At 48.2% G+C, this 13,011-nt stretch overlaps 1 non-coding gene across 1 annotated transcript; it reads right to left on the bottom strand.

The window, feature by feature from the left end:
• Positions 1-358: 358 nt before the first annotated feature.
• On the bottom strand, positions 359-432 carry TRNAM-CAU (transfer RNA methionine (anticodon CAU)). Its single transcript has one exon. It is a non-coding gene; the product is annotated as a tRNA-Met (tRNA).
• Positions 433-13,011: the final 12,579 nt, after the last annotated feature.

Raw genomic sequence — 13,011 nt, 5'->3', positions numbered from 1 at the left:
TATTTATGACCGTCTTCCAGAAAATGATTCCCACAAGCTTGACCCAGTCTATGCGCACAGTGAAGATCTTGGCAGTAAAATCTATCGGCCCCAATCTGGATCACACGATCGGGATGATCCAAACGGGTCAAAAATGAGTCAAAACTTGTAAAACCCCGGTTTTGGCGTTGTTACTAAGGAAAAATTGACATACTTAGCAAACAGAGATAGAATTATTTCAAAAAGTCCTCCCATTCTATGCTGACCCGGGCCGGGGCTCGCTTTTTGGGAAGCCCGTTCCCACCGCGCTCACGGCCCGGCTGGCCTGCCAGCGGTAGTGGGAATTCTCTAGGATCAAACTCAGATTTTGACTATGATTAGGCGGGGACAGGATTCGAACCTGCAGTCTTCAGGTCATGAGCCTGATGAGTTGACCAATTCCTCTACCCCGCTTCTTCCCCTGATATTTCTTTCCCTCTCCCCGTTCTGAAAGAAATCAAGGTTACCAGGTCACAGCTCTGATTCTTCTTCCCTTATAGAACCTTCCCGCAAGAAATCAGTGGAAGTGGGTCCGCCCCTACAACTCATCAAATCTGCCTTCTTTTCTGTTCTGCGCTGTACATATTCTCAAGTTATGAGAAAGAATGGATTTGAATGCAATTTGGAATTAACAAAATAAACGAAGGTAGTTGGGCACTGGATCCCTTCGGACCTGGAGAACCTGTGACATTGGGTCGGGGTTTGGTGAACTGTGACGCCCGGATAATTAGGCTACAGTAATTCCACGCTAATGATGCCACGTCACCTCGGTTACTGTTGTTAATCTCGCGATGGTCCAAAAACAATTCCAATTCAAATTCAAAATCAAGCAAACAATAAAACTTTTCAAATGTCAAAACTAAAATGTTCTAAAAGTGACAAATAAATCATATGTAATATTGGTGGAGGAACCAAGTCTTTATAAAATGTTTAAATGCACCAAACTAATTAAATCAGTAGCTAAAACCATTAATTAAATGCCTTTTGTATTTTGTAAAATATTAAACTATATTATTTTGGGATGAAACTTTTTGTGGTTGTGACATAATTTGTAACAACAATTTAGGTGCCACTTTGGTATTTTATTGAAACTAAAACAATTTGAAAGATTAAACAAACAGAACAAAAAAATATAAAAAAAAAAAAACAACAACAAAATAAAGAAAAGAGGCCTGCCCCCCACTGGGCCTCCCAGCCCACCTAACCGGCCGGCCCAAACCGCCCACTAGCCGTCCCCTTATCCACTCCAGCCCCCCCCCACTCCCCACCGACAACCTCCACCTCCCCACTCCCTCGCTCCCCCACTCCCCGATCCCATCTGGATCGGGGCAACGATCGCGATGCCGCCGCCTCGCCCCCGTCGCCGGACGCCCCCATCGCCTCGACGCCCGCGTCGACCCATCCTTCCCCGCGCCCCGACGCTGGTGCTGCCCTTCGCCGGACCTCAACCACCTCCTCCGCCACCTCGCCTCCCCGCGTCGGCCTCGACAACCCCGGCCCGAGCCACCACCCATGGCCCCGTCACCGGATCGCCGCCGCCCGGAGCTGACCTCGCCCTGGAACCGCCACGCCGTCGCCGGACTGCCTCCTCGCCTTCCCCTGCGCCGCACGTCGTCCCCGTCTCCCACCTCGCGCCCCGTTGCCATGTACCCTATGGCACATATGTGAGCGCCCCCCATGCTCCCTCTCCTTTCTCCTTCCCCTGCCCCGTTGGACACCCCCCGCTCACGCCCGGCGCATCCCACGGGCGCCCCGCCTAGCGCTCCCTTGGCCTCCACGCCCGCCCGCGGCGCGCATCGCCGCCCCTGACCGCGTCCACCCCCTGCTTGCTCCTCTGTCGCCTGCGGGCCTACTCGTCGCCGGCCCCGCATTTCGTCCCCTGCGCCACCGACGTCGCCGCACCGTTGGCCATCGCGGCCGCCCTGACCTCTGCCTCGACCACGCCCCCTGCTCCCTTCGCCCCTCTGCGCTGCCTCCGGCCACCGGTTCCCCCCGGCTCCAGCCGCGCCGTGGCCGCCGGCGCACGCCCTCCTGGGCGTCCGAGTGCTCCCCGCCCCTGGTGGCCTCGAGCACGCACGCCCGCACCCGAGCGCCCCGCTCCTGCAGCCCCGATAGCCCGCTCCAGTGGCCAGATGGGCCACTGCCAACGGGCCCCACGCCCCTGTTTAATTAAAAAAGGAAATAAATAATAATAATAATAATAATAATAACTTAATTAATAAAAATTAATAAATAAATAAAGAAAGAAAATAAAAATAAAAATAAAAGTAATTAATTAATTAGTTAATTAATTAAGTTAATTAATTAAGTTAATTAACCCTGTTTAAATTAATCTAATTAATTAGTTAATTTAATTAAATAGTAATTAATTAGCTAAACCCTAATTAACCTAAACAGAGAATGACAGGTGGGTCCCACTGGACCCACGTGTCCGTTTGACTTAGTCAACCCCAGTTGACTGCTGATGTCAGCATGACATCATGCTGATATCATAAATCCAATTTCGAACTAAATTAAATGATTAATTAAATTCCAGAAATTAGTAAATCTTTAGAAAATCATATCTTTTAAACCGTAGCTCAGATGAAAATACTTTCTACATGAAAGTTGCTCAGAACGACGAGACGAATCCAGATACGCAGCCCGTTCGTCCGCCACGCGTCCCTAGCATAGTGAACCTGTAACATTTCACCTCCGGTTCATCTGTCCGAAAACGCGAAACCCCGGGAATACCTTCCCGGATGTTTCCCCCCTTCACCGGTATCACCTCATACCGCGTTAGAACACGTCTAGCTCTGCCTGTTGTCCTGTTATGCACTTGCTTGCTATGTATTTACTGTTTCTCCCCCCCTCTTCTCTTCGGTAGGCCCCGTGACGATGCTGATGCCCCTGTGGTCGACTACGTCACCGACGACCCCTCTCTCTTGTCTGAGCAACCAGGCAAGCCCCCCCTTGATCTCCAGATATCGCCTACTCTACTCTCTACCGCTTGCATTAGAATAGTGTAGCATGTTACTGCTTTCCGTTAATCCTATCCTGATGCATAGCCTGTCATTGTTGCTACAGTTGTTACCCTTACCTGCTATCCTACTGCTTAATATAGGATGCTAGTGTTCCATCAGTGGCCCTACACTCTTGTCCGTCTGCCATGCTATACTACTGGGCCGTGATCACTTCGGGAGGTGATCACGGGTATATACTATATACATTATATACATGACACATGTGGTGACTAAAGTCGGGTCGGCTCGTTGAGTACCCGCAAGTGATGCTGATGAGGGGGCTGAAAGGACAGGTGGCTCCACCCCGGTAGAGGTGGGCCTGGGTTCCTGACGGCCTCCGACTGTTACTTTGTGGCGGAGCGACATGGCAGGTTGAGACCACCTAGGAGAGAGGTGGGCATGGCCCTGGTCGGCGTTCGCGGATACTTAACACGCTTAACGAGTTCTTGGTATTTGATCTGAGTCTGGCCATTTGGTCTATACGCACTAACCATCTACGTGGGAGTAGTTATGGGTATCCCGACGTCGTGGTATCAGCCGAAGCTCTTTTGACGTCAGCAACTGAGTGGCGCGCGCCGCATTGGACCGTAAGCTCGCGCTTGTATTAAGGGGGCTAGGTCTGCTTCCGGCCGCGTACGCAACGTGCAGGTGTGCATAGGGCGATGGGCCCAGACCCCTGCGCGCATAGGTTTAGACCGGCGTGCTGACCTCTCTGTTGAGCCTAGGTGGGGCTGCGACGTGTTGATCTTACGAGGCCGGGCATGACCCAGAAAAGTGTGTCCGGCCAAATGGGATCGAGCGTGTTGGGTTATGTGGTGCACCCCTGCAGGGAAGTTTATCTATTCGAATAGCCGTGTCCCTCGGTAAAAGGACGACCCGGAGTTGTACCTTGACCTTATGACAACTAGAACTGGATACTGAATAAAATACACCCTTCCAAGTGCCAGATACAACCCGGTGATCGCTCTCTAACAGGGCGACGAGGAGGGGATCGCCGGGTAGGATTATGCTATGCGATGCTACTTGGAGGACTTCAATCTACTCTCTTCTACATGCTGCAAGATGGAGATGCCAGAAGCGTAGTCTTCGACAGGACTAGCTATCCCCCTTTATTCTGGCATTCTGCAGTTCAGTCCACTGATATGGCCCTTTACACATATACCCATGCATATGTAGTGTAGCTCCTTGCTTGCGAGTACTTTGGATGAGTACTCACGGTTGCTTTTCTCCCTCTTTTCCCTTTTCTATACCGGATTGTCGCAACCAGATGCTGGAGTCCAGGAGCTAGAGATCCCGAGGATGATTCTACATGGAGTTCGGCTTCGAGGAGTAGTTAGGAGGTCCCAGGCAGGAGGCCTTGCCTTTTCGATCGTTGCTACTTTTGTGCTAGCCTTCTTAAGGCAAACTTGTTTAACTTATGTCTGTACTCAGATATTGTTGCTTCCGCTGACTCGTCTATGATCGAGCACTTGTATTCGAGCCCTCGAGGCCCCTGGCTTGTATTATGATGCTTGTATGACTTATTTATGTTTTAGAGTTGTGTTGTGATATCTTCCCGTGAGTCCCTGATCTTGATCGTACACATTTGCGTGCATGATTAGTGTACGGTCAAAACGGGGGCGTCACAAGTTGGTATCAGAGCCAACTGCCTGTAGGAATCCCCCTTTCCAACTCCTTGGCCGAAGTCGAGTCTAGTCAGTGAAAACTGTTTTACTAACATGGCTGTGTGGCTTACGGGCCCACGTCGCCATTGGGTGGTATTAGGATCTTTTACTCCTTGCCTATACTCTGGGACTCTGATCTCTCTTCTATTCGGGTTAAGTGAATTTTACTAAATCTAACATTAGGATCTCGTTATCACTTTCACCCGGAGAGCCCCTTATTACTGATGATCGTCTGCTGCACGTGAAGACCCTGAAGATACTCTCCGCTGATAACCCGAGAACTTGTGTTCATCGCTTTTGCAATTCCCTTTCATCGATAAACTCCTATGGATAACCACGTATACTCGCCATTCATACAATGTTTCCCAGTTGATCTTGTTATTACAAGATACCCCGAAATTCTCTCTGTTGTTCCGAGAATCCTTTGAGCTTACTGCCTTGCTGTTCTTTGTCACCTGAATACCCCTACGGATAATTCTCGCACTTACCGAGTATCCGGTCATCCCCAGTTGATTCAAGTATTCCACAATAGTCTTCAAAATACTATTCGATCTTCGAAAATCCTCAGGAGCCTATTGCTCTTGAAATTCTTGTTTACTAGCATTATGATTAATCCCATAAGTCTCGTAATCTTATTGGCATCCCTTGTCATTATCATTTTGAGTCCGTTGATTCAATATGTTGCGAATGCTCGCAATCCTCAATCAGATCCTAGAATTCATCCTTCCGGCTCAGACATCATTTTTAACATGAGCTGGATCTCGACCTATCAAATTGCCATCGATTGTACCCCTAAGCCTACTCAACTTATCCATCCTTGATCAGAGCGTTGCTTCTGACCCCCTGATTTGGAAATCATAATTCTTTTGCATTTGAACTTTGAGTTAGTCAGTTGCTTCTATAATCAGATCTCCTTGCATTCTTCTTCCTCTGGTTGAGTACCGATGCTCACATCAGATTCCTTGTGGACCATCGGTTCCTTTGTTGGATTTTATCCGACAATGTCCTCCATATTAAATAAGCTTGTGAGCTTTTCCTCGGATACATGATGCCTTTGGTAAATTGTATCCTCTGCTTTGTGAACCATGCTCTACTTTCGAGCTTGTATTATTTACTCCGAAATTTGTGGTATATGTTCCTAAGATGCCCTGATGGGTTGAACCTACGCCTTCCCTAATCCGTGTGAACCTGAAAGATTTCACGGGTCATACTTATCTGGTATTGCATCAGGTAAAAACTTTCGACAACTAATGTCATTTTCGAAATACGAGAGGTGAATGAAAGGTTATGCGTTGAACAAGTGGGAGTCGACCTTGAACCCTGTGTTCATGCCCATGGACACGATGTATACCTTATCATGGAAGCTTCTCTTAAAATAATTATCCCCTTGTAATAAGTTCATCTGGTATCCGTGGGCGTGGTTCCGACCATGTCTCTCCTTGATTCCGTTTCTCGTGCAAGTTTGAGCACTTGTCTTCTGCAGGGCAATACCCTAGTCCAACCTTTACCTTGAACTGTCGTCGAGTATTACCCCCTGGTATCTCGTGATTATCATGGAACTGCATAACTTCTTATGAGTTCTTCATCAAGTGCTACATTCTCACTGATTCCAATTTTTCACGGGCTCTGAGTTATTAATCACGCAAAGACACCGATAACTGAACCGAGTCCGCACTGCGATTAAACAACTCTTAGTAATCTTCTTTACTTATGAGTTTGTACCCGATCACGTCATTCCTAGCCTAATTGGCTTCATCAATACCGTGCAACTTTTCAACTGTGTGCTACCTGTTCCTTAATCCCGAAGCACGACTTTCGACGATGAGCTAAGCTTACGTCAATCTTTCTCGTCATATCATTTCACCTTGAACAACAAGCTTGTTTTCGAGTTTGTGACGTACCCATGGTTCCAATAACCTTTCGCTTTCATCATTCCTTTGACTTGATGTCATCGTCGATCGATTACATCTCCATGAAACCTCTCGACAAAAATTTGTCATGATCATCATCAACATTCTGAGTTCCTCCAGGATATCAATTGAATTCATGATGAGAAATACCATCCTTGCCCCTCGATGATTTGTGTTATCATCAGCAACATTCTTGCTTTCCCTTCAATACAAACTTGTTCATGTTTTGTGTTGTACCTTGAGATCCTTGTTATCCAACTTATGTTATGTTCTACCTTGGAATATTGCTATCGTTTATGTCAAGAATTTCATGGGAAATTCACCACCCTTAAGAATTCTTGATACAAGTGATACTTATTTAACAACACCATTCTTTTCTTGGTCCCTGTGTTGTTTCTAACCGAAGTACCCACAAATGAACTGTGAAGTGTAAAGTTCAAAACTTCCAGCAACCCTATTGCTTGTAAGTTAATGAACGATAGTTCATTCCTTGTGTATTGGTTATTGAATCACCATTCTAACCTCGATCATGCTACCTAAGCCCATATTCGGGTGCACCTTTCAACCAATGTTTAATTGTGTATGTTTTCCTCGAGCATACATCATTAAGTCATTCGATCTAGCTAATGTTATCTCCTTGTTCACATAGTTGTGGAAATCCATCTTTTGGAAATCTCAATGGATTGTCGCTGAGTCAATCAGTCACCTCCTCATCCTCTCGTTGGCTTATTGATGGACTCTTGTTTCGGAACTCGCTTCCATAGTTCATTTCCCGAGAATCTTACAATGTCATCTCGTCAAATTGTGCCGCACCTTTTCTTCTCAGGCATCCTAAGTCTGAGGTATCCTGACACCAATCAGAACTGAATCTCGGTCAGATATGATGGTAGGAACGTATTTTCAAGAGTTATAACATTGGTCTTTATGTGACCCGTTAAGGTGATGTCATGCCTAGCACACCTGGCCAGAGGACCTATTGTTATAGTTTCCTTTTTGGCAAGGTTAGTCATTCTTCCATGAGGAAATTGTAAGACTTATTCTATAGGTTGTTCCTGATGGATCCTTTTTGTTTCCAAAGTCTGATCTTCACCTGTTGACCATGTCAATGCTATCTCGAAGCATGTCTATGGTACTACGATTTTCAACAGGAACATTTGAAGCCCAATGCTAAATGTTTCCTGCTCAATTATCCAAACACCGCTGTATGGGTAATGTCATGAAAATTCTCTCCCGTACCTAAAAGAGTTTTCTACATTATATCCTGTCATGGATATCATGCTCTGCTTGTCCTTGGGAAGGATATACCCTTGAAATATGTGTTTAAACACATTTTCCTTTCCATTGTTCTGTTTAATCTGATAATCATATTTTCCTTTCCATTGTTTTGTTTAACCTTTCTTGTAATCTGACTTAGCTGAGCAGAGATAATTCCCTGCTTAGTTGAGCACCCCGTTGTACCACTCTCTCAGTAGACCATGTTACTTTTGTTGATGACATTTCGGTAGCCACCGATGGATGAGAACTTTGCCTATTGGTCCGCCTCGTTTCAACGAGCAGGAAAATGGTTCTCTTCGTCCCTCGCCCTTGGTACCAACGTGTTGCCGACATAACTGACAGGGTATTCTCTGACATGTCTTGCTATCATGACCGTGCAAGATGTCACTGCTCCAAAAAATAAAATAAAATAAAATAATAACCACATGGTGGGCCCATAACCCACAGTTCCACAGGATCGAAACCTGACTCTGCTATACAACCCTGTTTCTAATGGTTATTCCTCACACTTGGCTCCGTATTTAATTCGCGGGCCACCTTCCTAGTGATCTATTTTGGTATCAGACACAATACTTATTCCCGTTGCTCAGAACCCTTCAGGCATCGAACGATTGCTTGCCCGCTCGAAACTTCCCCACGATACCTCCTTACTTTGCTCTCGATATTGTCTTAAATTTCCATTCGAGAGTTACTTTCCGCCACCTTCCCCGATGTTATCAACCAGATAGTCAACCTTTCAGAGGTCTGTTATTCCGAAGTTACCCCTTGTCCTTCGTAAGTACGATGGAGTTCCCGAAGAAAGGATGCCAGCTTCATCATGATGACCTAAAGTAAGGAAATAAAGACATCAACGTAATGGATCAACCGCTTCGAGAAGAGCAACCAAGATCGAGAACGCTCGTTAGAATTTCGTGACCAAACCCCTTTCCCGTCACTTCCCCTCTTAAATCTCGGGGACGAGATTTCTTGTAGTGGAGGAGAATTGTGACGCCCGGATAATTAGGCTACAGTAATTCCACGCTAATGATGCCACGTCACCTCGGTTACTGTTGTTAATCTCGCGATGGTCCAAAAACAATTCCAATTCAAATTCAAAATCAAGCAAACAATAAAACTTTTCAAATGTCAAAACTAAAATGTTCTAAAAGTGACAAATAAATCATATGTAATATTGGTGGAGGAACCAAGTCTTTATAAAATGTTTAAATGCACCAAACTAATTAAATCAGTAGCTAAAACCATTAATTAAATGCCTTTTGTATTTTGTAAAATACTAAACTATATTATTTTGGGATGAAACTTTTTGTGGTTGTGACATAATTTGTAACAACAATTTAGGTGCAGCTTTGGTATTTTATTGAAACTAAAACAATTTGAAAGATTAAACAAACAGAACAAAAAAAAAGAAAAAAAGAAAACAAAATAAGGAAAGAGGCCTGCCCCCCCCCCCCACTGGGCCTCCCAGCCCAGCTAACCGGCCGGCCCAAACCGGCCCACTAGCCGTCCCCTTATCCACTCCAGCCCCCCACTCCCCACCGACAACCTCCACCTCCCCACTCCCTCGCTCCCCCACTCCCCGATCCCATCTGGATCGGGGCAACGACCGCGACGCCGCCGCCTCGCCCCCATCGCCGGACGCCTCCATCGCCTCGACGCCCGCGTCGGCCCACCCTTCCCCGCGCCCCGACGCTGGTGCTGCCCTTCGCCGGACCTCGACCACCTCCTCCGCCACCTCGCCTCCCCGCGTCGGCCTCGACAACCCCGGCCCGAGCCACCACCCGTGGCCCCGTCACCAGATCGCCGCCGCCCGGAGCTGACCCGCCCTGGAACCGCCACGCCGTCGCCGGACTGCCTCCTCGCCTTCCCCTGCGCCGCACGTCGTCCCCGTCTCCCACCTCGCGCCCCGTTGCCATGTACCCTACGGCACATATGTGAGCGCCCCCCATGCTCCCTCTCCTTTCTCCTTCCCCTGCCCCGTTGGACACCCCTCCGCTCACGCCCGGCGCATCCCACGGGCGCCCCGCCTGGCGCTCCCTGGCCTCCACGCCCGCCCGCGGCGCGCATCGCCGCCCCTGACCGCGTCCACCCCCTGCTGTTGCTCCTCTGTCGCCTGCGGGCCTACTCGTCGCCGGCCCCGCATTTCGTCCCCTGCGCCACCGACGTCGCCGCACCGTTGGCCATCGCGGCCGCCCTGACCTCTGCCTCGACCACGCCCCCTGCTCCCTTCGCCCCTCTACGCTGCCTCCGGCCACCGGTTCCCCCCGGCTCCAGCCGCGCCGTGGCCGCCGGCGCACACCCTCCTGGGCGTCCGAGTGCTCCCCGCCCCTGGTGGCCTCGAGCACGCACGCCCGCACCCGAGCGCCCCGCTCCTGCAGCCCCGATAGCCCGCTCCAGTGGCCAGATGGGCCACTGCCAACGGGGCCCCACGCCCCTGTTTAATTAATAATAATAATAATAAATAATAATAATAATAAAAATAATAACTTAATTAATAAAAATTAATAAATAAATAAAAATAAAAATAAAAGTAATTAATTAATTAGTTAATTAATTAAGTTAATTAACCCTGTTTAAATTAATCTAATTACTTAGTTAATTTAATTAAACAGTAATTAATTAGCTAAACCCTAATTAACCTAAACAGAGAATGACAGGTGGGTCCCACTGGACCCACGTGTCAGTTTGACTTAGTCAACCCCAGTTGACTGCTGATGTCAGCATGACATCATGCTGATGTCATAAATCCAATTTCGAACTAAATTAAATGATTAATTAAATTCCAGAAATTAGTAAATCTTTAGAAAATCATATCTTTTAAACCGTAGCTCAGATGAAAATACTTTCTACATGAAAGTTGCTCAGAACGACGAGACGAATCCAGATACACAGCCCGTTCGTCCGCCACGCGTCCCTAGCATAGTGAACCTGTAACATTTCACCTCCGGTTCATCTGTCCGAAAACGCGAAACCCCGGGAATACCTTCCCGAATGTTTCCCCCCTTCACCGGTATCACCTCATACCGCGTTAGAACACGTCTAGCTCTGCCTGTTGTCCTGTTATGCACTTGCTTGCTATGTATTTACTGTTTCTCCCCCCTCTTCTCTTCGGTAGGCCCCGTGACGATGTTGATGCCCCTGTGGTCGACTACGTCACCGACGACCCCTCTCTCTTGTCTGAGCAACCAGGCAAGCCCCCCTTGATCACCAGATATCGCCTATTCTTCTCTATACTGCTTGCATTAGAGTAGTGTAGCATGTTACTGCTTTCCGTTAATCCTATCCTGATGCATAGCCTGTCATTGTTGCTACAGTTGTTACCCTTACCTGCTATCCTACTGCTTAGTATAGGATGCTAGTGTTCCATCAGTGGCCCTACACTCTTGTCCGTCTGCCATGCTATACTACTGGGCCGTGATCACTTCGGGAGGTGATCACGGGTATATACTATATACTTTATATACATGACACATGTGGTGACTAAAGTCGGGTCGGCTCGTTGAGTACCCGCAAGTGATTCTGATGAGGGGGCTGAAAGGACAGGTGGCTCCACCCCGGTAGAGGTGGGCCTGGGTTCCTGACGGCCCCCGACTGTTACTTTGTGGCGGAGCGACAGGGCAGGTTGAGACCACCTAGGAGAGAGGTGGGCCTGGCCCTGGTCGGCGTTCGCGGATACTTAACACGCTTAACGAGTTCTTGGTATTTGATCTGAGTCTGGCCATTTGGTCTATACGCACTAACCATCTACGTGGGAGTAGTTATGGGTATCCCGACGTCGTGGTATCAGCCGAAGCTCTTTTGACGTCAGCAACTGAGTGGCGCGCGCCGCATTGGACCGTAAGCTCGCGCTTGTATTAAGGGGGCTAGGTCTGCTTCCGGCCGCGTACGCAACGTGCAGGTGTGCATAGGGCGATGGGCCCAGACCCCTGCGCGCATAGGTTTAGACCGGCGTGCTGACCTCTCTGTTGAGCCTAGGTGGGGCTGCGACGTGTTGATCTTACGAGGCCGGGCATGACCCAGAAAAGTGTGTCCGGCCAAATGGGATCGAGCGTGTTGGGTTATGTGGTGCACCCCTGCAGGGAAGTTTATCTATTCGAATAGCCGTGTCCCTCGGTAAAAGGACGACCCGGAGTTGTACCTTGACCTTATGACAACTAGAACTGGATACTGAATAAAATACACCCTTCCAAGTGCCAGATACAACCCGGTGATCGCTCTCTAACAGGGCGACGAGGAGGGGATCGCCGGGTAGGATTATGCTATGCGATGCTACTTGGAGGACTTCAATCTACTCTCTTCTACATGCTGCAAGATGGAGATGTCCAGAAGCGTAGTCTTCGACAGGACTAGCTATCCCCCTTTTATTCTGGCATTCTGCAGTTCAGTCCACTGATATGGCCCTTTACACATATACCCATGCATATGTAGTGTAGCTCCTTGCTTGCGAGTACTTTGGATGAGTACTCACGGTTGCTTTTCTCCCTCTTTTCCCCTTTTCTATACCGGATTGTCGCAACCAGATGCTGGAGTCCAGGAGCTAGAGATCCCGAGGATGATGCTACATGGAGTTCGGCTTCGAGGAGTAGTTAGGAGGTCCCAGGCAGGAGGCCTTGCCTTTTCGTTCGTTGCTACTTTTGTGCTAGCCTTCTTAAGGCAAACTTGTTTAACTTATGTCTGTACTCAGATATTGTTGCTTCCGCTGACTCGTCTATGATCGAGCACTTGTATTCGAGCCCTCGAGGCCCCTGGCTTGTATTATAATGCTTGTATGACTTATTTATGTTTTAGAGTTGTGTTGTGATATCTTCCCGTGAGTCCCTGATCTTGATCGTACACATTTGCGTGCATGATTAGTGTACGGTCAAAACGGGGGCGTCACAAGTTGGTATCAGAGCCAACTGCCTGTAGGAATCCCCCTTCCACACGCCTTGGCCGAAGTCGAGTCTAGTCAGTGAAAACCGTTTTACTAACATGGCTGTGTGGCTTACGGGCCCACGTCGCCATTGGGTGGTATTAGGATCTTTTACTCCTTGCCTATACTCTGGGACTCTGATCTCTCTTCTATTCGGGTTAAGTGAATTTTACTAAATCTAACATTAGGATCTCGTTATCACTTTCACCCGGAGAGCCCCTTATTACTGATGA

Source organism: Triticum aestivum, chromosome 7D, assembly GCF_018294505.1.
Source record: "Triticum aestivum cultivar Chinese Spring chromosome 7D, IWGSC CS RefSeq v2.1, whole genome shotgun sequence".
In the NCBI taxonomy this organism is placed as follows: Eukaryota; Viridiplantae; Streptophyta; class Magnoliopsida; order Poales; family Poaceae; genus Triticum; species Triticum aestivum.
Note: the sequence above shows the minus strand (reverse complement) of the source record. Positions and strands in the feature narration are given on the sequence as shown.